The following is a 23,603-nucleotide window of genomic DNA, read 5'->3' on the forward strand; positions in this document are numbered from 1 at the left end:
GTATAGTTATTTGAAGACTGGCACATATATATATATGGAAGAATTTTTGGATCGGATCATGGAAGGATCCGATCAATCCTCTAGCCAAAATCCCGAAAGCTCTCTACGCATACATGCATATAACACATGGCAGATTACATTGATAAGTCTCCTCGAGACTTATCCATTCCATCTTTAAATCTGTTTTAAAACAGATTTTTCCCTGTTTTGCTCCCCTGGTCCACGTCTTCCTCCTTTTTCGCTTTGGATTCCTCCCTTTGACTAAGGGTGCTAGATGCTCCTGCATCAGACTCCCAAGGCACAAAAATTTATGACCTCCTGGTCATATGCTTCCCCTTGTCTTTAGCAATTCTACCCACTACACTTCTTCAATGGAACTGCCTTCATGGTCTTCTATGAACTGCAACCAAGCCTCTGCAACAGCAAGTCCTCCCTGCTACCACTTATCTCACCAAGTTCTCCTCTGGACTTTGGTCTTTTGGCAAGCTCTATGGTTCTCTCCTCGAACCTCGTGCTGACTAACAATGCTACCCAACACTTCTTTTGCTGGAATTTTTATCTCTAAGACAACTCTACCCACAATCGCAACTGTGGAGCTGCCTCAACAACTTCTACCCAACTACAATTGGAAGTTGTTCTCAGCTTCTCTTGAGCACTCCTTGCTCTTAGGCTATTGTTGCAATCTTCTCACCTTCGACTGTTGTTCTCTATGCAACAGTAAGACCATAACTCTCTAGCTTTATCAATTGTACCTCCTGCTCCTTCTTCTTTCTCTTTGGAATCCTTCTTCTCACAGGAAAACTTTCCCTGCTCTGATACCAAATGATGGAAATGAGATTTTGTGGGTAACTCAAAATCCCTTTTCCTTAACCAATCAATCTTGAGACTTGTGGGTTATGGCCCACTAAGCCTATCAAAAGCGTTTCTTTAGGCTCTAGGCCTTTTAAGTCATGGACCACAACACTTATCGAAGGGTTTTTACCCTATCGGGAGCTCATATGCTATCGGAAGCATACATATGGGTGTTTAAGCCTATCGCCCCTTTCAACTATCGAAATTCACAGGAAAACCATGAAAATCCCGCTCTGGACACATGCATCGGACTTCAAAGACATTAAGCCTCACCTATATCTCCATCGAGTCCACACCTTTGGTTGATCCACAACACTGCTCCAATCGCTCGACTTCTGATAGACCCGATCTCCGATTGCCGATTAGCTTTATCGCTATCGGTGTTCAGCGCTCCACTACCCACTGTCATTTGGATTCTCTGATTTGCGATCAGTGATTTGATCGCAACTGTCGATCCTGGCTCTTGATCTGACGGTTGACAATTAATCGCAGGATCGCAATCGCATTGTTATCAGGCCCGGTTCCGATAATATCCAAAGGTTTTCGTCGATGCGATAACAGGTCTCTACTCATCTATGACTTGATCCAGGCTGTTGATCTAACGGATCTAACGGATCCTATGTATCGTTTCTCCAGCCTCCTCTTGGACTTAATCTTCTACTTCTTCGAAGGATTTTTGCATTAAACGCAGTTCTCTGCCAAATCTATCTTCACACACGACATAAAATATAACAATATTTCATTAGATCGCCATCGATCCTACTGTGATTGATGGTCGATCAAAACACTCCACAATTGGAATTTTAAGCCTCGCACATATATACACAACAGGAAACCAGATAGCCACCTGTCTACATTAAACCCTGTCCAAAATTTAAAAAGGTTTTTTGCTATCCATCTAGCATCATTATTTTGGCTATCTATACTATTGTTTAGATAAAACAAATTAAACAAGTGCATTTCATCAAAAAATAAATTGTAAATTCGAATTGGACCACTGCATCAATCCTCATCCGAGGATATTACTTGGGTTGGCGCTTTGGCACTGGAGCCTGGAATCTCACTCCTATGCTCGATTCTCCACTTCAGCTCTTTTAGATTCTGTTTGATTCTTCCCAGGGCTAGGTTATTTCTATAGGTCTTTATCTGAAGTGTCGTTATTTCCTTGAGTAGTTCAGCCCTGACTGGATTCTTCTCCTTGTTTTTCTCCTGTGCCTCTGTTCTGTCACCCGCTGCTTGCTCTCGGTTCAGGGTCATGGCCTGAGCCACCACATTCTTCATTACCCAGTACTGTTGTATGGTTTGCCTAAATAGGGAGTGCCTTCCATGAGAATTCCCTAGATCGGGAACCATGCTTTCCCACTCCTCCATGGGGATGTCTTGGTGCTTGATATTGTCATTCAGTTCCCTCTCCCAACTCACAATTTGGGCTCTGATGTCCGGCGGGTTCCCTGCCATGTAAGCGTCGATAATAGTCTTCATGTGTTCACTGCCCAGTTTCCTCCCTCTTTTCCTGGTCGGTCTGCTTGTTCCTTCCTCCTTCTTATTTTCTCTCTTGCCTCTCCTGGGGGCCATGTTACTCCCTGCCTGTCTGCAACTTTCGTCTTCTTGTTGTTCTCTGTTCTCCTCACTATACTGTCCTCAGTATGATAAGATACCTATCACAGAGCCATCGCATTTATCAGAATTACAATAGTAAATCAGAACTATATTCCATTTTTAAGTATGGGGGATTTACGTAGTGCATTATATTAGATATCATTTTTGGGATTCAACTGCGTTAAGTAAGTCATTCAAACGTATGACCATTTCCATGAGAGGTAGTCGTAATTGACTAATTTCTCATGATTTTTTTGAATAGTTCACTTAGCACTCATTGCATCGGGTGATGCTCACAGGGGTGAAGAAGTGGGATTGAAACTAGTGAAATGTGGAGAACGAATCACATAGCATCAATCATCACTTCCGGGGCTTGCACCCGGTAACCAGGACTTCCCAGGAGGTCACCCATCCCAGAACTCCTCTGGCTCAAGCGCGCTTAACTGTGGAGTTTTTCCCCACAATCAAGCCCACTTAGCTTGCTACCCCATTTGCAAAACCTTAGCAAGTATTGTGCCTCATGAACCATTCAAGTAGAGATCCCTTGACTCTTTTTGAATTTAAGTATGGGGGATTTACGCAGTGCATTATATTAGATATCATTTTGGGATTCAACTGCGTTAAGTAAGTCATTCAAACGTATGACCATTTCCATGAGAGGTAGTCGTAACTGACTAATTTCTCATGATTTTTTGAATAGTTCACTTAGCACTCATTGCATCGGGTGATGCTCACAGGGGTGAAGAAGTGGGATTGAAACTAGTGAAATGTGGAGAACGAATCACATAGCATCAATCATCACTTCTTCGGGGCTTGCACCCGGTAACCAGGACTTCCCAGGAGGTCACCCATCCCAGAACTCCTCTGGCTCAAGCGCGCTTAACTGTGGAGTTTTTCCCCACAATCAAGCCCACTTAGCTTGCTACCCCATTTGCAAAACCTTAGCAAGTATTGTGCCTCATGAACCATTCAAGTAGAGATCCCTTGACTCTTTTTGAATTTAAGTATGGGGGATTTACGCAGTGCATTATATCTAGGATACGAGGGATCCAATCACCCAATCATCGGGCACTAACCTCACTCGTCGAACAACCCATACACTCTCTACAATTTCTACCTATCAGGACATGTTGCCTGTAGGGATACCCGTAGTGAGACCGCGATCCACAAACGAAGCATGGGACCCACCCTTACTCGAGAACGGAGAAGGGAAACATAGCATGTCGCAAGAGCGAGGCGAGGGGGGGATGGCCCTACCTGCCCCCCGACCCGATGATTGGGTGATTGGATCCCTCGTATCCTAGATATAATGCACTGCGTAAATCCCCCATACTTAAATTCAAAAAGAGTCAAGGGATCTCTACTTGAATGGTTCATGAGGCACAATACTTGCTAAGGTTTTGCAAATGGGGTAGCAAGCTAAGTGGGCTTGATTGTGGGGAAAAACTCCACAGTTAAGCGCGCTTGAGCCAGAGGAGTTCTGGGATGGGTGACCTCCTGGGAAGTCCTGGTTACCGGGTGCAAGCCCCGGAAATGATGATTGATGCTATGTGATTCGTTCTCCACATTTCACTAGTTTCAATCCCACTTCTTCACCCCTGTGAGCATCACCCGATGCAATGAGTGCTAAGTGAACTATTCAAAAAATCATGAGAAATTAGTCAGTTACGACTACCTCTCATGGAAATGGTCATACGTTTGAATGACTTACTTAACGCAGTTGAATCCAAAAATGATATCTAATATAATGCACTGCGTAAATCCCCCATACTTAAATTCAAAAAGAGTCAAGGGATCTCTACTTGAATGGTTCATGAGGCACAATACTTGCTAAGGTTTTGCAAATGGGGTAGCAAGCTAAGTGGGCTTGATTGTGGGGAAAAACTCCACAGTTAAGCGCGCTTGAGCCAGAGGAGTTCTGGGATGGGTGACCTCCTGGGAAGTCCTGGTTATCGGGTGCAAGCCCCGGAAGTGATGATTGATGCTATGTGATTCGTTCTCCACATTTCACTAGTTTCAATCCCACTTCTTCACCCCTGTGAGCATCACCCGATGCAATGAGTGCTAAGTGAACTATTCAAAAAAATCATGAGAAATTAGTCAGTTACGACTACCTCTCATGGAAATGGTCATACGTTTGAATGACTTACTTAACGCAGTTGAATCCAAAAATGATATCTAATATAATGCACTGCGTAAATCCCCCATACTTAAATTCAAAAAGAGTCAAGGGATCTCTACTTGAATGGTTCATGAGGCACAATACTTGCTAAGGTTTTGCAAATGGGGTAGCAAGCTAAGTGGGCTTGATTGTGGGGAAAAACTCCACAGTTAAGCGCGCTTGAGCCAGAGGAGTTCTGGGATGGGTGACCTCCTGGGAAGTCCTGGTTACCGGGTGCAAGCCCCGGAAGTGATGATTGATGCTATGTGATTCGTTCTCCACATTTCACTAGTTTCAATCCCACTTCTTCACCCCTGTGAGCATCACCCGATGCAATGAGTGCTAAGTGAACTATTCAAAAAATCATGAGAAATTAGTCAGTTACGACTACCTCTCATGGAAATGGTCATACGTTTGAATGACTTACTTAACGCAGTTGAATCCCAAAAATGATATCTAATATATTCCATTTTCCCATTTTCTTTCCCTTTCCAAGGTTTGTTGCCTTCAGGGTTTTTTACGGAAGGGGTTTAGAGCCAGTCCTCTTTTTGTTAAGGGTTTGTTCCTCGCTTGGATATCCTGCCATTTTCCTACCGTGGCAACAGTCGGCACACGGCCTATCTATTTTGGCCAACCTCATGGGTTCCTCCCCGGATGAGGTCAGCTTTTTATTCCTCCATTCCCAGGGTCTCCCTAGCTTGTCAACAGCTTCCCTCTGGGTGCTAGCTCTAAATCCCTCCCCCCAAGGTTGCTTGCTTTCCTGGTTCACTATATTCCTTGGATATCCCCCCCCTGAGTTGCTTCCTTTATGCCTTCTGGTTCCCTCCCATCGATTCCTACCGGGCTGCCTAGGGTCATGTTCTGTCGGGGTTTACTACGGGCTTTTGTCCATTTATGGTCCCCTCCCTTCCTGGGTGCGAGACCCTCCCTCCTGATCTCCCTACCCCGGGAATTCATAAGCACTTCTATATTGTTTCCTTTTTAACAGACTTATGCATGTTCCATCTCAGATATCCTATTTTCCTACTAATAATAATCCTGGGCCTAACGAGGATGGGGAGCATAGGAGCTACATACCAACTTGCAGGTCTGATGTCGCTTTCGTCCGCAGTCTGGATCTTCGCTCTTCGGCCACCTTTCCTCTCACCAGCTCTTCTCGTCGTCGTCTGCATGCGTTTAGCTACATCCTAATTTCCGTTAAGTTTTATTTCCTTCCCCCTCCCGTCCCTTGCCTTAACTGCCACCTGTCTGGAATTATTACCTGTGCAGATCCCTACACCATCCTCTCAGGATGTTGCCCCTCTGTCCTTACTGCCATCTCCTCTCATTACTCCGCACTTTCTCCCGGCTGCTCTTGCCGTGTACGTGTTGTCCTTGTCCTGCCACTTGCTAACATTCTTCTGCCCGCCCCCCTGCTCACTGCCCTGCCCTCTTCTCTGTCATTCTCATCTGTCACCACCCTCATACTCTCGGTAGTTGTACCCTCTCTGCCCTGCTCCATCACCTGCCAGCTTACCTGTCTACTCACTTCATTCCCTACTTCTGTCCTTTCCCCCACTTGTCCTCTTCCTCCCCTTCCCGGTCTCTCTAGATTTCCTGTGATGTTCCCCGATCTGGGGTTCCTCTCTCCTCCTTTGTCTTGTTCGAGGAGTTGCACTAAGTTTGCCATCTCCTCCATCTGGAATAACTCTTCCTCGCTTGCATCCAGAGTCCTTCCTCCATGCCTGCATCCCCAGTTTGCCAGGTTGTCTGCTGGTTCGTTGCCTTTCCTTCTCACATGGGTGGGAAGGATGTAGCCTATCTGTCTTATGAGTTTGCCGATCTCCTGCACCAGCCAGGCGGTTCTCCAGCTGCGGCTGATTTTCTCCGATTGGGTTCCTTGCTGTAGCTGTTTGACTATATCAATTACCATTTTCGAGTCTCCTTCAACCTGTAGATTTTGGTATTTCTCCCTTATGGAAATTTCCAGCCCTTTTTTCAGTGCATGGAGCTCTGCTTCATTGTTTGTAGCATTACCGTAGTCCATCGCATAGATTCTGAGAGTCCTTCCTATTACACTAAAATTTGTCACCATGACTATTTGCAGTCAGTATGGCTCCATCAATTGTCATACTGTCCTCCTTGGCAAGTCTTATACCTCTGCTCCTCATGTCAAACTCCAAGAAAGAGAGAAAGTCCTTAAAAGTCAATATAACTCTGGTTACGCAGTTTCTCTTACCCTTACCTGCGTGTACACACCTCAAGTTCATAATACCTGCGTACTTGTACGCTCTGTCTGTAAAGGGGTGGGTGCGTACTCCTGTAAAGGTCAAAAGGCGCAAGTTTTACTTCAAAAAAGTTACTTGTGGTCGAATCTAGAGCATTCTAGAAGATGGTTTGACGTGGATTGAGCGCCTCCAGATGGTTCATGCATCCCAAAGAAAGAGGAACTTATCCCATGAAGAGGGGAGCTACCCCTTTGAAAGAGGAGCTTATCCCATTGATGGTGGACCTGATTAACTTCCTCCAAAGCATTATAAATACAAGCATTGGGCCAGAGGGAGGGGAGGTTGAAAGTTGAACATTCCTAAGGGTAGATGCTGCTGAAATTAGGACTCCCTTATAGAGCTTGAGAGGAGAGATTCCAATCCTTTCTTAGCTTCATTTGGAAGTGGGTGAGCTGATCAAAGTAAAGGAGAACTCTTGTTGGACCCTGGGAGGGACCTGCACAACACCAAAGCACTGGTTGTAATGGTTTCTTTTGTTTCCAATTAATACAATTAAGTTCATTTTTCTCAACAAGTTGTTATATATAATTTGTTTCATAAACTCCTTGGTCTTTATGATGAATATGTTTTATTATATGAGTTATTCAGGTGCTATGTAATCGTTTTCTTGTTAGTGAATGCAGGTTTCAAAGAGAAGGAGGAGCTCATCTGGATCGGAGAGGCTTGGCTGCTACAAACAGCGTTGGACTAAAGGTATGCTTTAAACACCTGGTTGCTTTTATTTTAAATGCATATTTAGGGAAATATAGTGCTTGATTGTCTTATTTGTCACTAGAAATCCTTAGCTTCTAGGGAGGTTGGTTTTGTCCGCAAAATTGACTCTTTCCGCATGACAAAATGGCGACTCCGCTGGGGAATCCATGGATTTGATTGATTTCTCTTTTGATTGATACTTTGATTTGAGAAAAGTCGATTTCTTTCTGGTTTTTGACTGATTGACTGTGAATTTGGGTGGAATAGCTTAGGGTTGAGTTAGTTTTTATTTTTCTTGGTTTTGAGAGCAGTACGCACCCTCTGCGTTAAGCACAGTGCGTACCTGTACGCACTTCTGCTTTGTACACAGAGCGTGGCCGCACCTGTGTAAACAGGCTGCCTGTGTACCTTGTCAAAAGGTTAGAAATTTTCCATTTTTTCCTTTTTACCCATTAGATTTCATTTATAGTTTGTTTTTTGCTGCCCAGATCCACTGGTTACCTGTCAAAAGTTTTCATCTAAGCTTGTTTCATTAGCATCAAGGGTTTTAGTGAAGTTCATAGAAATTCTAGCCCTAGGTTTGATTTTTGTATTGGTCTTGTAGTGACTTTGGCTTTAGAAGTTGTAAAAACCTTGGATATCCCTGGTCTTTTCAGTCTTCTTAGGAGTCGGACCTTTCGTAAAATCCACCTTTGTGAGAAACCTACCTTTGTGTTGTCTCTTTACGGAATTTCGAGAAGGCTTGATTGTTAAGCTGTGAATTTCATTCTTAAGAAAAAGAACAAAAGATTTTTATTTTTGCTTTTGACTGGTTTATGATTCTGCATGAATTAGTCCTTGGTTGAATTTTAACTGAGTAAAACATCCTGGAATTATATTTTGTAAGCTTTTACCTCATTAGATTTGCTTTTAGGTAAATTTCTCTTAGATTTGCTTTTAGGTGAATTTCTCTTAGATTTTCATAGATCTTAAAATTGATTTTTGTTAAAGTAGTTTTACATGCTTTGTTAAAATAGGAAAAAATACAAAATCTCTTTTGAAAAAGTTTGTTTTAAGTAGCATTTGAAGTCTTTGAAAAGAGAAAGGAAATTTTCGTGAAATAATTAGTGGTCATGTGTTGTGTGCTTTGGAAAAGATAAAAGAGATTGTTTCTTTGATTTTCATTGCCAAGAAAGTTGTCTTTATAAATTTTGCATTCTCCAACTCTCTTAGCTAGGGAATTCATTGAAAAGGAAAGATAGTTTAAATCATCCTAGGTGCATCTTTTTAGTGGATTTAAGTCGAGTCTACACACCATCAGTTTCATCTCTGCTACCTTTTGTCCTAAAGAAAAGCCATAAAAATTAACGCTTAAAGTAAAATTAAGTTAGTAACTTTTTATTTACTAGGGCTCTGAAACAGCAACATAGATCAGGTTAGTGTCTTGGAGTAGGAGAGTAATTAACTCTCCAAGACAGCAAAACCAAACAAGTAACTCATCTTGTGGTAGGATAAATCCAACTGTTACATTTATGCTCTGGGAAAGCTCCTCTTAAAGGAGAAGCACAAGATTGTGTTCGAACCAGTAAGGGGATCAATCCTCCTTCATTGGGAACGACGCCAGATATGCACGTACTACAAACGGTAAACCTCGGATTAACCATTGTCGAGGAGCCTGGGGTCACTTGTCGGTAAACCTTGGATTATTGTCAAGGAGCCGGCAAGGGGATTGAGCTTGTTACTCTGCCCTTGCGTGCTATCGGATCGTAGACTATTCCCCCAAGTATATTTGTTGCTGTTGGTAACCTTAGTGACTATTATCTTTAGGATTCTACCCAAGGTGACGGTGGAGGGAAGATCCCACTGTACCTGGAGCAAACGTCGGCTAGACTCACTTGGATTTTTTGGGGGGTTCACTTCACTCGAGACGGTTAAAGTGGAGGAACTTGTGCCAGTCTATTCATTAAGCAGGTTGTCGGGGTAACTGTTCCACCCGCCACTTCTGTACTGAATTCTGCGATGTTGGATTTCATCACCAACTAGTGTTTTCAGTCCGGAAGGTTACTGTTTGTGTGTGGTTTGACACCCTAGATTCTTTAGGCGTGTGATTCGAATTTGTTTGGTTCTTTAGAGACTTTAGGCAGTTTGCTTTGAGATTTTACTTTGTTTGCGTGTGCAGTAGTTAAAAGTTTTAACTGTGGCTGAATTACCGAGACAGTCCCGTAGACTTCGGGGCCAGTCTCCTGAGGTTGTAACCGTGGCCAATTTGTTGAGGAAGTCCCGTAGACTTCGGGGCCAACCTCCTGAAGACGTCCCGGGTCATTACGAAGGTTTGAAAGTCCTCGTAACTCCTAGTGGCAGTAAAGTAGGTTCACCTGAAGAAGGAGAGTCTTCGTTGGTAGTTCATCCTGATTACCAAACTCTAGAAACAGGTTATAATCCTGAAGCTATTTCGGTTTCCGAACTTGCTGGTAGTTTTTCATCTACTAGTGATATAGGCGAAGAACCTGAGATATCTGAACCTGTTACTCCAACATCGGGGTTAGTCTCTCCAACTTCTAGTGCTCCTGATTCACCTAGGGTAGAAAGAGTCATCACCGAAAATCTTCCTTCTGGTTTGATAGCTATTGAAGAACTTGCTCCAGAAGAAGAAATAGGCATCCCTATCCCTGAAAATCAACCTGTTATTGATCTAAGGGAGCGTGAATCCATTTTTTACAGTCCACCTAGAAGTACTACTTGGTATCTTTCTTTAACTAATTATTTGGACAACTCAGGGTTAAGTTTTTCACCACCTCGTGCTCCTTATCCACCTAGGGGTATTTATACTCCCGTAAATATGTCAGGTCAGTCGTCCATGTTTACTCAATCACCTGAATCTTTTTTGTACGGCGGTCCTTCTGTTCCCTCTAGGTATCAGTCACTTTCTGGTACTTTTGCGGGAGCATCTCCTCAACCCATTGAACATGGGTTATTAACTGGAAACAATGGTAATAAACCGTTGAGCGTAGGAGACATTTACATGATGTCAGGTTCTATTCCCAATTCTCAACCTCAAGGTGGCCAGTTACCGCCTGGGGGGCAACCTCAAGGTACACAAATTGTGTCTGGGGGGCAACCTCAAGGATAGTATGTGCCTACGGTACAATACATTCCTCAAGGTCAACCCCAGACTCAATATGTACCCCAAGGTCAACCTCAGTATTAATTTATACCTCACGGTCAACCCCAGTATCAGTACATGCCTCAAGGGTATCTAGCCCAAGGTCAGTACTCGAACCAAGGTTTCCAACCACCCCAAGGTCAATCTTATGTTCAAGGTATGGGAAATGTACCTTTCAATTATCAATCCTACCCTCAATCCGGTTATGGATCTCAATATCCTCAACCTGTTATGGGTCAATACCCCGGAATGAACATAGTGTGGGATCCATCGCAAGTTCAACAGGTGTTGCAGCCCAATGTACAGTTGTCATCTCAAACTGGACAACCCTTAGTTTCTGGTTCACCCCAGCAACCAGTCCAGTCTAATATTCAAACTTCTGTACCTTCGGTAGTTTCTCAGTCTGGGCCTATTTCGCCTCGTACTCCATCTCAAACGACTGCTGCAACTACCGCAACATCTGTTCAATCTACCCCACTTACTTCTGGAGTATCGACAGCTCCGGTTTCTACTGTCTCTGTATCTACTCCTCAGACATCTTTACCATCGTCTGGATCCACGATTCAAACTACGGTTCAGATGCCTGTAGGACAACCTGGTTTAAGTACGGTTGTTACTAGTCAACCACAATTTACTTATCAACCGTACCAGGGACAGTACCAATTCGGTCCTGTTGTCCAGCAGCCAATTTACCAGTATCAACCGTATCCTGGGTACACTTATCAACAACCACAACAACCCCAGTACGGTCTGGTTAATCCTGGTTTTCCGGGAGGATACAATATCCCGAACGCAACTCCCATTCCTAGTTATCCTGGATATCCTCCTCCTGGGACTGGTCTCGTGACCCAGAGTTTTAGGGATCCTAATCGGCAGTTACCATTTATCGCAACTTTGGACTTACCAGACTTGTCGCGCCTAACGAACGATCCAATAATATATCTTCCGTTTTGGCCGCCAATGCCAAATAAGTTGCCCAGTGACATTCCCAAGTTCGAAGGTAAGTCTGGAGAGGACCCGTCGAATCTTGTGATGACTTACCACCTCTGGTGTGCCTCTAATTCCATCTCGGATGATTTGATCCGCTTACGTCTTTTCCAGCGCACTCTCATTGGTCTCACGGCCAAGTGGTACATTGAGTTACCACGGGCCTCTTTTTATAATTTTAGCCAGTTAGCTACCTCGTTTTTAACTCATTTTTAGTTGCCGGTCAGATATGATAATGGCACGGAGTTACTAACTTCATTAAAACAATCAACGTCTACATATATTTCCGATCATATTCATGAATGGATACGTCGAAGGCGGTTAGTGAAAGTTTTTATCCCGGACCAGATCTTAGCTGAATGGTTTGTTAAATCATTGTTACCGAAGATTACTGAAGACGTAGCTAAGGCCAGAGTAGTTACTGAGGAGCAAGTGATTGCTCAAGCGCAGTACCTTGACTTAGTTTATACTCAGTCAGGTACGTTACACGAAAAGATCCCAGATCTTCCTAAGTCAAATCAAATCGCTGCTGCTCCTTCGGGATCTCATGCTGCTGATGGCATGATTGGTACGGTGAACACTAAAAGTAAGAAGAAGTCTTCCAAGAATTCTTCTCCTATCATAACCTTGCCTGACTCCCCGACAGGAGATTCTTCTGCTGAGGTTTCCGCCGATATTCACGCTGTAGAGTCATCTACGGCTAAATCAAAATCCGGTGGAAAGAAGAAAGGGAAGAAGAAGAATAAAGCAGACAAAACTCCAAAGGAGAAAACTGAAAAGTCGGAATCCAATGACGAAAAACACAAACCTCGTTATCCATGTCTTATTTGTGAAGAGGAACACTTTACAAGAGACTGCCCTCATCGAGCAGAGGTTGTGAAAATCGTCAAAGGTTCCCAAACTCCTGCTGTTTTGAAAGATCCATTTCCAAAGCAGGATAGTAAGATGATAGGTTCTTCCTCGAGTGCCAGTGAAGAACCCATATTGATGATGTCTCATGTAAGGATTGCGACTCGATCGCAAGATTATGGTAGTAAAAGTCATGTTGATGGCAAAGAAGCAGAATCTTCTCATTCTAATCCATCAACCTCAGCTCCCAGTTCCGATCCACTACAGATCGAGAAACCTAACCCGGACTTAGTAATCAAACCGCCCGCCAAGGGTATACTTCGAAAGTCTACTTTCAATCCACATGCGAGAGCGGCCCAGAATTATAAAATTGTTGAGGACTTAGCTGTTTCACCCTCAGCAATGTCGGCTTTGGAAGTGCTGCAATCATGCCCAGCACAACGCAAATTACTCTTGTCGGCTATAGGAGCTATTGATGTTCAGGACCCAAACCTAATAATCTTTGATCTAGAAAATAGTACACCGCGTTTACCTCATCAAATGGCTTTCCAGATCCCAGCGATAGTCAAAAACAGGCCTATTCATCGAACTGTAATTGATGAGGGAGCTTCCACGTGTATTATGTCGATACAGTGTTGGAGATCGCTTGGTTCTCCTTCACTAAATCAATCCCCGACAATTCTTAAAGCCTTTGATGGCCGTGGGTTTCATCCTTTTGTCATTCTACAGGATTTGCCTATAGGGGTTGAAGGAAAAACCGTTAGTCTAGATGTGGAGGTGGTTGATGCCCCTCTAGACTACAACCTTCTCTTGGGTCGAAGTTGGTCTTACGCTATGACAGCGGTCGTTTCGTCGGTCTTCCGAGTAATAAAGTTTCCACATAATGGCAAGATCGTAACAATAGACCAACTGGCTTACTTTTCATCCGACCCAGCCTCTTCAGAGAGTATTCAGCATGTCGGTAAAACGACTATCCCATATAAGGATGTTGGAGTAGGATTAGTTAAAGATGTCGGTTTACTGGGAACTTTTCCTTTTCCTCCAATCAACGCATTGTCTTCGTTTGCATCCATTCATATGATTACATCAGACACCATTGTTTATGATGATCCTTGGATCGTTCCTTCTGAATCTGAGATAGACTCATTTGGTGATGCTATGCCTTTGAGTCCATATGAAATTTGCCTATAAAGTCGTGCAGTCTTTTACCGACCCGTTTTCAACCAAAATCGACCAAATGAATGTGGTCCGTGAGGAATCACTTTTCACATCAACCTCGGAGTTAATAGCATTTCCCGAAGTTGTGTCATCTGACGAGCAACTTCGTGAAGTCCTGTGTGTAGACGATTTACCATGGGAAGATCTCCATCACAGATCTTCGTTTTTACCTGAGGACGATCGTTTTGAAAATGATTTCTCATCAATCTTTACAGCTGAATATGTCAAAGAAGCTCAGAATCCCATGAAGCATCCTGATTCAGAGCTGAATTTGGGAAACATCTCTCGAACTATTCCCATTGACATTTCGGTTAAGCCTGGAATTGTTGAGAACATTCATATAGGTGCCTCGTGTACAGATGACAAAATTCAAACATACAAGGCCCTATTTCAAGAATTTCGCGACGTTTTTGCCTGGTCCTATGAGGAAATGCCAGGAATTGATCCCGCGATTGTTGTTCATGAGATCAAGACTTACCCGGACGCTAAACCCGTCCAGCAACGTTTGCGTCAGATTCACCCACGAAAAGCGGCTGCAATTAAAGCAGAAGTTGAAAAACTGTTGAAAGCAGGTTTCATTTATCCGATCCCGTTAACGGATTGGGTATCGAATATTGTTCCGGTTAACAAAAAACAGGGAACAATAAGAATATGCATCGATTATAGGGACATTAATCGAGCTTGTCCAAAAGACAACTACCCAACACCCTATATCGATCAAATAATTGATGATTGTGCCGGCAGTGAAATATTTTCCTTTATGGACGGTTTTTCCGGTTACAATCAAATCAATATTCTACCTGTCGATCAACCAAAAACGGCTTTCATTTGTCCATGGGGGACATTTGCTTATTGCAAATTACCTTTTGGGCTCAAGAATGCTGGAGCAACTTTTCAAAGGGCGATGTCTTATGCGTTTCATGACATCAAACACATTGTGCAACCGTATCTCGATGATTTGCCTGCTCATTCGTTACATCGAGCTGATCACCTTGTCCATTTACGAGCAATCTTCATGAGGTGTAGGCATTATCGTATTCGGTTGAACCCACACAAATGTGTCTTCTGTATAGAAGTGGGTCGATTGCTGGGATTTGTAGTTTCGAAAGCCGGCATTCGCGTCGATCCCTCGAAGGTAGAAGCTATCATCAAATTGCCTCCTCCTTCGAGTCTTCGCCAAATCCAAAGTTTGCAGGGGAAAACAAACTTTTTACGTCGATTCATTCCTAACTACACTGAGGTTACAAAAGGTTTTACACGGTTGTTAAAACAGAACACTCAATTCACTTGGGATGAGATAGCTCAGAAATCTTTTGATGCACTCAAGCATGCATTGACCCATGCACCGTTGTTACATCCTCCCAATTACAACCAGGATTACTTTTTGTATCTCGTCGCCTCCCATTCCACCATTGGGATGGTCTTAGTTCAGGGAGACGAATTCGGAACGGAACATGTGATATATTACCTTAGTCGGACGTTAAACCCAACTGAGTTAAAATACTCACATGTGGAGAAATTGGCATTGGCAGCCGTTGAAGCTGTCCAACGTTTTCGTCACTACATTTTACTTCGTAAAACTACAGTCATTTCGGATTGCAACCCTATGATCTACATTTTTACTAAACAATTGCTAGGGGGCAAGTACTCTAAATGGATTGTTATCCTGCAGGAGTTCGACTTGGAGTTCGAGAAATCTAAGTCTAAGAAATCTTTAGTTTTTGCAGAGTTAATGTGTGACTTCCCGCGTGCTGACACGGAAACTGTGGCAGAGGAGCCCATTGCGAACGAATCTTTATTTCTAATCAGCACTTTAGATCCGTGGTATGGGGATATCATCGTCTATCTCCAGACCCAATCCTTTCGGCCCGAAGTTTCAAAGTCGGAACGTCGGAAAATTCGATTCCAGTCCCAATAGTACAAAATTATTGGAGATACTCTTTATCGTCGTGGGGCAGACTTGGTTTTTCGACGTTGCTTAACTCACGAAGAAGCTGAAAGGGTTCTGAATGACTGTCACTCTGGAGCGTGTGGCGGTCATATGTCTGGGTATGCCACAGCCCAAAAGATATTGCGCGCTGGCTACTTCTGGCCATCCTTGTTTAAAGATTGTATTACTGCGGTTCGAAAATGCCACAACTGTCAAGTGTTTGATCGAAAGATGCGCGCTCCACCTGCTCCTCTCCACCCTATAATTGTCGTTGGTCCTTTTGCCAAATGGGGTATCGATTTTATTACATGTAACCCTCACTCGGTCGGGGGGCATGCATATATCATCCTCGCGGTAGATTATTTTACTAAGTGGGCCGAGGCGATGCCTACATTCGAGGCAGACGGCAAGACAGCTGCAATTTTCGTGTTCAATCACATAATTGCTAGGTTTGGTGTCCCACAAGTGATAATCACGAACCATGGGCGCCATTTTCGAAACGTTATGATGACAGAACTTACAGGGCAGCTTGGTTTGTGTCACGATAGTTCAACTCCTTATTATCCACAAGAAAATGGTCTGGTTGAGTCCATCAACAAAGTTCTAGTTATCATAATCCGACGAATCATTGGTATTCATCGGTCGAATTGGCACAACATGTTATTTTCAGCGCTTTGGGCGTACCGAACCTCAGTGAAAACATCAACAGGGTTCACTCCTTTCCAACTAGTTTATGGTTTGGAAGTTGTGCTACCCATTGAATGCGAAATCCCGTCACTGCAAATGGCCATTGAGTTACGTCCAGCTACTTCCGAAGAGGAAAAGCATTTATTATACTTAGCTCAATTAGATGAGACTCGACGTGATGCTGCATTGGCGATCGAGACTCACGCAAAACGTATGAAAGCTCAGTATGATCGAAATGTGACCCCTCGAAATTTTTTGGAAGGAGACCTAGTGTTATTATATGATCAAGCTAATGATAAATTAGGTGCTGGAAAATTCATTCCTATGTGGCATGGGCCCTATATTGTCAAGCGAAAGCTAGCAAAAGGGGCCTATGAGCTGGTAGACTTTGACGGGGACTCTTTGGGTAAACCCAGAAATGGACTTTACCTAAAGAGGTATTATGCTTAAATGATGGGTATGGAGAATTTTTAGTTAGGTTAGTTTTTCTTTCTAGTTGGTGTGTTTGTTAGTTTAGACAGTGTGCTTAGCTTAGAGAGTGTGTTTTTCGTCATTATTCTGCTTATCTTGGTTTTACTCTTGATGTTTGCAGATGTCGATGCCTCTCCAAACATACATTGGTTTCGCTGATGGTGCTTGTCGTAGTACACGGAATATCTCTTCCGCAGCTTGGGTTATCTATTCGCCCTCTGACGAGTTAGTATCTATGCATGGGGTGAGCCTCGGTCAAACAACAAACAACATTGCCGAATACAGTGCAGTGATTGAGTTATTGTCTGAATCTATTTCATTTGGGATTCGGAGTTTGATAGTGAGGTTAGATTCTGAACTCGTTGTATTACAGCTTAATAGAGTGTATGCCATTAGAAATCCAGTGTTATTAAGGCTATTTTTGAGAGTGCGTCTCTTGGAATGTGAATTTGATTACATTGAATATCAGCATATTCCAAGGTCTTTAAATACATTAGCAGATGCAATTGCTTCTCGAATGTTAAATAGACATTTGCAATAATCATACATGTAAATTTAAAAACATTTCATCACACATGTTTAACAAGATAAGCCGGTAATAATGATATATATAGATAGGAGTGTGTCAAAAAATACATTGTCTTCGATCATAGGTTGAAAAACACCTTATGATCGGCAAAAATGATAAGTACAAAAAACCAAAATGTCACATGTGTCTACAAAACGACCATCCAATCACTGGTGATGATCTCTATATGACACCACTGCACGGGCCACCCTACACAAGAACCTTCTAAAAGGTCCTGGGACCCCGACTACATAGCGCTGAAGCCTGATAGGAATATCATCTATGGTAGTCTTCGGTATATCTGTTGTAAGACGCTCTAGGTCATGTTCCAACTCGGTCAAAGTCTCTGTGGCCTCGTCCTGTGGGGCCGGTGCCGCTGCAACTGGTAGTCTCCTCTCGAAAGGCCGGAGATTGGCTGGACGTTGTGGGCCTACATCTGCATTTTGAAAATTATTACTATCAGTTTTGAGACGATATAAAAACAAACAAAAAAAATAGATAGTTTAAAAAACTTGTGGAAAATGAATTACCTTTATCATCCCATTGTTCTCCCAGTGGAAGAACCATGTCCGGTTCTCCACGAAAATCAACTCCGGCATAAGGAAAATCTTGTATAGAAAAGACCTGGTCCTCTAACCAGTGAAAGTACTCCAGAGTAAATCGGACAACCTCCGTGCTCTCATCAGGATGACGGGCCATAACCGCAACCCATCACATCAATTTGGGCTCTCGAGGAAGCCCAACACCAACAGTGAGCTGCTGTGGGATCAGCATCGGAACCCTCTCTAAGCCAAAACTCACAACTAAAGGCCCATAACCAAAAGCCTTCAGCTGTCCGTTTTTGGCTCTAGTCAGTTGGCCTTTTATATTGGCCAACACAGCATCACACCAATTGAAAATGGTACCTCGATAGCAATCAATCGCCATCCGCATCTGGGATCCAGTGGCAATGTGTAAAGCGGCAGCCCCACAAAGTCTGGTAACTGTAAAGGCAATCACCATAAGTTCAGGTCAGGATATAGTTTTGATCTCTATCCCCTTCTCCTGAGTCTGAGTGTTACACCACTCTAGTCGGAGACTAGCGATGGACTGGCCACCCGGCCTAGTCCCGAACAGAGTCAAGTGTTCGCCTCTCTTGGGCAAACCAGTGAGAAAGTAGATATCTGCGGGCTCCATCTCAAGCTAGTGCCCTCCAATATAAAAACACTGGTCCTGAACGTTCCATCTTTCTACCAGCCACTCTAGAAATCTCACTTGGGCCCTCATGCCAGGTATGGCCCAGTATTTATAAAGGCCGCATGCCTTCAAAGCATCAATTGACGGTTGATGATTAATGGCGGCCAAATCAACATCTTCGTGCTCTCTCTCGCGCCAATCAAGCATGGTGAACAATCTACACACCAGAAAACATCCATTAGAATCCATGAAATCAAAAAAAATTGGTCCAATTTAGAGAATTTGGGGTTTGAAAACTTTTTGCGCGGAGTACGCACCCCGCCTTTAGGAACAGAACGTGGGTACGCGGGTTCCCTTAAGGCAAGGTGCGTACGCCCGACATTTTCCCAACTGAAAAAAATGTCGGGGTACGCGGGTCCCCAGTTTGGTGCCTGCGTACACCAAGAGGCGCTTCTTGAAACCCCAAAGCCTCCAAAAAATGAAATCTAAGGCCTAAAAACGAATTCTAAACGGATGGAAATGAAGAGGAGGATGTTGTAGAATACCTGAAAGAGACGGCGTTCGATTCGACGGTAGGATTCTCCGCAATATCCATGGGAAGTTTCTTGCCAAAAGCCCTTTTTCTCTCCTCAACAGTAAAATGGTAAAAATGAATTGGTAAAAGCCCTTTTATAGGTTTTTTGGGTAAATAAATGGTAAATTTGTTTATTTTTCACCATGAAAAGGTATTTTTCAAAGTATTTATATCTATCTTTAACAGGTATGAGTAATGTGTTGGTTTTTGTGCAAGATAAAGGATTTTCAGGGAAAATTGTCATTTTTTACAAACAAAAACATCAGAGTCATCTTTAAGCCATTTTCTGACTCCTAAAACATGAAAATATTGCCGAGTGTTTCTTTTACACTCGTTAAAACGGAATTAAAAGACGGTCCTCTTATAGCCCTTTTCTGACCGTAAAAACATGAAAAGATTGCCGGATTTTTGTTGTTTCAAATTCGATATTGGAAATAAAACGACGTGTCCTTGATCGCTTTTTACTTTTCAGATCAAAGACACTAATCATGAAAGTACTCCTTGGTCGTAAAGATCAAGTGGTTCTCTCAAGTATTATTTTATACTTTTTCGGGCTTGGGAGACACAAATTTACGAAAAAGGTCAACCCTGGAGTCTTCTTAAGTTTTTTCAGACTCTCTAAAATTGAAAAACGCCGAGTTTCTCCTATACTGGACTCGTTAAAATTTCACAGTAAAGGACCTGTTCGATTACAAACAGGAACGGACCACTCCTTCTTAGGGTTCGAATCTAAACTAAGTTGGACTCATCCGAAGGATGAGCTTATAATCAAGCAAATGTTATCCTCCTCAAGCTTGTAAAAAAAAAAAAGAGGTACTTGCCAGAAATGGTGGGGGAAAAGAGAGAAAATGAGCCTATTTGTTATCCTTTGTCACAGAAAAACCTTATCACCACTCTTGAACACGACACTTTTCATTCACCTGGGTTGGAAAATCCTTTGCCTAACAGTTGATCAAACCACATTGAAAATCTTCAGCCGGTTTCTGGGTATTAACTTTGGGTCACTCGTCACCAAGCCATCTGTTGTGTCGTTATGTGTTCAAGAGGTCACTGCAAATAAACCATTCATATGCAAAATATCTGTCATCCATCTTGACCATCCCTGAGTCAGTCCTTACAGCTACATTTCTTCAACTTGATCTATGATTTCGTGTTGTGGGCTTGCCTGCAACGGGTCGCTTTCTATCGACATCAGCACATTATCTAGAAAGATGATCTAGAAATCATCAGTACCTTGAAATCTGCATGCATCAACGGCAGGTTTCTCGCCTTTGACGACAGTTTACATCATTGACTTTCGATCGAAGGATTCCGTGACATGTTCGACATCAACACATTCATTCACATCTCATGGATTGTACTGGGTACTTTGAGAACCATTGACATCACTGGTGGTCTCTCTCACCCTTGTTAACAGTTTACATCATCGACTGGTAATCAAGTGGTTTCTACCATGTTCGACTTCAACTCATTTATTCGCATGGATAGAATCGTACTATTTCGGGAAGTAGAAATGAAGACCCTGGGTCTAGTTTCCGCCATCCAGGCTACGAGGAGTTTTGTATTCATTATATAGTAGACTAATCATAAACAGATGGCTGCGTCCATACTGTGTCTACATGAGTCTATGATTATGATGTACTGCGAAATCATTCCTGTATCAGAGCAGTGGTTAGTTTGTTAGTTAAAGGTTTTGATCTGAGTATGGGAATGCCTACCTCAGCGATGATATGATCTTATATATGTATTTTGTGTTGAATATTTGCAGGTTCCAACTGGGCTCTCCACAAGATAATCCTTGAAATGATAAAGTGCTTCACCCTTCCTAGATGATATAAAACCCTAATCTACTACAGGCTTCGCACTTTAGGCGGCAATCTGTTACACTAAAATTTGTCACCATGACTATTTGCAGTCAATATGGCTCCATCAATTGGCATACTGTCCTCCTTGGCAAGTCTTATACCTCTGCTCCTCATGTCGAACTCCAAGAAAGAGTGAAAGTCCTTAAAAGTCAATATAACTCTGGTTACGCAGTTTCTCTTACCCTTACCTGCGTGTACGCACCTCAAGTTCATAATACCTGCGTACTTGTATGCTCTGTCTGTAAAGGGGTGGGTGCGTACTCCTGTAAAGGTCAAAAGGCGCAAGTTTTACTTCAAAAAAGTTACTTGTGGTCGAATCTAGAGCATTCTAGAAGATGGTTTGACGTGGATTGAGCGCCTCCAGATGGTTCATGCATCCCAAAGAAAGAGGAACTTATCCCATGAAGAGGGGAGCTACCCCTTTGAAAGAGGAGCTTATCCCATTGATGGTGGACCTAATTAACTTCCTCCAAAGCATTATAAATACAAGCATTGGGCCAGAGGGAGGGGAGGTTGAAAGCTGAACATTCCTAAGGGTAGATGATGCTGAAATTAGGACTCCCTTATAGAGCTTGAGAGGAGAGATTCCAATCCTTTCTTAGCTTCATTTGGAAGTGGGTGAGCTGATCAAAGTAAAGGAGAACTCTTGCTGGACCCTGGGAGGGACCTGCACAACACCAAGGCACTGGTTGTAATGGTTTCTTTTGTTTCCAATTAATACAATTAAGTTCATTTTTCTCAACAAGTTGTTATATATAATTTGTTTCATAAACTCCTTGGTCTTTATGATGAATATGTTTTATTATATGAGTTATTCAGGTGCTATGTAATCTTTTGCTTGTTAGTGAATGCAAGTTTCAAAGAGAATGAGGAGCTCATCTGGATTGGAGAGGCTTGGCTGCTACAAATAGCGTTGGACTAAAGGTATGCTTTAAACACCTGGTTGCTTTTATTTTAAATGCATATTTAGGGTAAGATAGTGCTTGATTGTCTTGTTTGTCACTAGAAAGCCTTAGCTTCTAGGGAGGTCAGTTTTGTCCGCAAAATTGACTCTTTCCGCATGACACTTCCCCTGTCGTCTCTGAATACTCCACCAATCCCTGCCTCGCCTGGGTTCCCTTTCGCAGCCCCGTCAAAGTTTAACTTAATAAACCCCTGTTGAGGTCTTTTGAAGTGGTTGGCCTCCTCCGCCTCGTTGTTTTGGTGTATCTTGGCTATCTTGTGCGTCATGCTTGGCTTTAGGTTTAGGCGTATCATTATTTTTGTTTCTATTGGGTCTGTTTTCCAATCCTCCTCATACCACCTCTCGGTAAGAATGGTCTCTCTGATATTTTGTATAATTTGGTTCCATATCTTTGTTCTTGCTCTACCTTCCTCCTTGAATATCAGGTGGTTTCTCTCTTTCCAAATGTTCCATAGAACAAAGCCTAGCGAGAGTCTCCATGCCTTGTTCAAGATCGTGTTCTAGTAAGGGTTTTTCCTCCAGTTCTCTATCGTTGTTTTCATGCTATTTATATTTTTGTCACTGATTTCAAATATTTGCTGATGTTGTTTCCACAGGTTTACGCTTACTTTGCAAGCATTGGTTAGATGCTCTATGGTCTCTTCCTGTTCTCTGCAGAGGGCACATCTCGACGGGCCTTGCATTCCTTTTTTTCTCAGTTGGTCCCATGTTAGTGCTCTCTCGTGGCTCAGGATCCAGGTAAAGAATGCTACCTTCGGCCAAGTTTTTGTTTTCCATATACTTTCCCATTTTTTTGTTTCTGGGTGTCTATTGTATCCTACTTTTAATTGGTAGCCTTCTCCTATTGTGAACATACCTTTGATTCTGTGGCCCCATCTTAGAGTATCCATCCCTTCTTTGATCGCTACTTTCCTTGTTTCCATTTCCTTTTCATAGATTTCCCATTGGGGTGTTGCTGGCGCTTCTGGCCAGTTTTCCTGTTGTTTCCACTTTCTCCAATATCCGTCAGATTCTGGGCACCAGTAGTTTCGTACTGTGTCGCCCTCATTTAGGCTGGTGAATTGGTGGATCTCTTTGAGCTGCGGTTGGTTGTTGAGTTTTTCTCTCTGTTGCCACGCTTCTTCCCAGAAGTTGGCTTTATCCCCTCCTCTGACTTCCCAGAAGCTGTGCTCCCTGATCAAATCCTTGTTGGCACTGGCCAAATTCCATATTGCAGAGCCTTTCTTCTCATTTTGACTTCTCAGCTTTCCTTCTGGAGACCTGGGCATCTCATATTTTCTCTCCCATAGTTTTTTCCATAGGTCTTCCCCTCCCTGTGTCCATCTCCACCACAACTTTGCCCCCATTACCTGGTTCAAGATGTATGGATCTCTTAGACCGAGTCCTCCTTCTTTTAGGGATTTACTTAGCCAGCTCCAAGATAGGAGCGCCCATTTCTTTGTCTTGCTAGACCCTTGCCATAGGAATTTTTTAAACATATCTACCATTTTCTGGTAGATTGTTTTAGGTGTGGCTTGGCTGGTGAGTTGATATATCGGAATGGATTGAAGCACCGATTTTAAAAGGATGATGCAGCTCGGGATATTCAGTGCCCTGAATG

The sequence above is a fragment of the Pinus tabuliformis genome, chromosome J (genome assembly GCF_031772625.1).
Source record: "Pinus tabuliformis cultivar Carrire ecotype Pingquan chromosome J, CPIR1, whole genome shotgun sequence".
NCBI lineage: Eukaryota > Viridiplantae > Streptophyta > Pinopsida > Pinales > Pinaceae > Pinus > Pinus tabuliformis.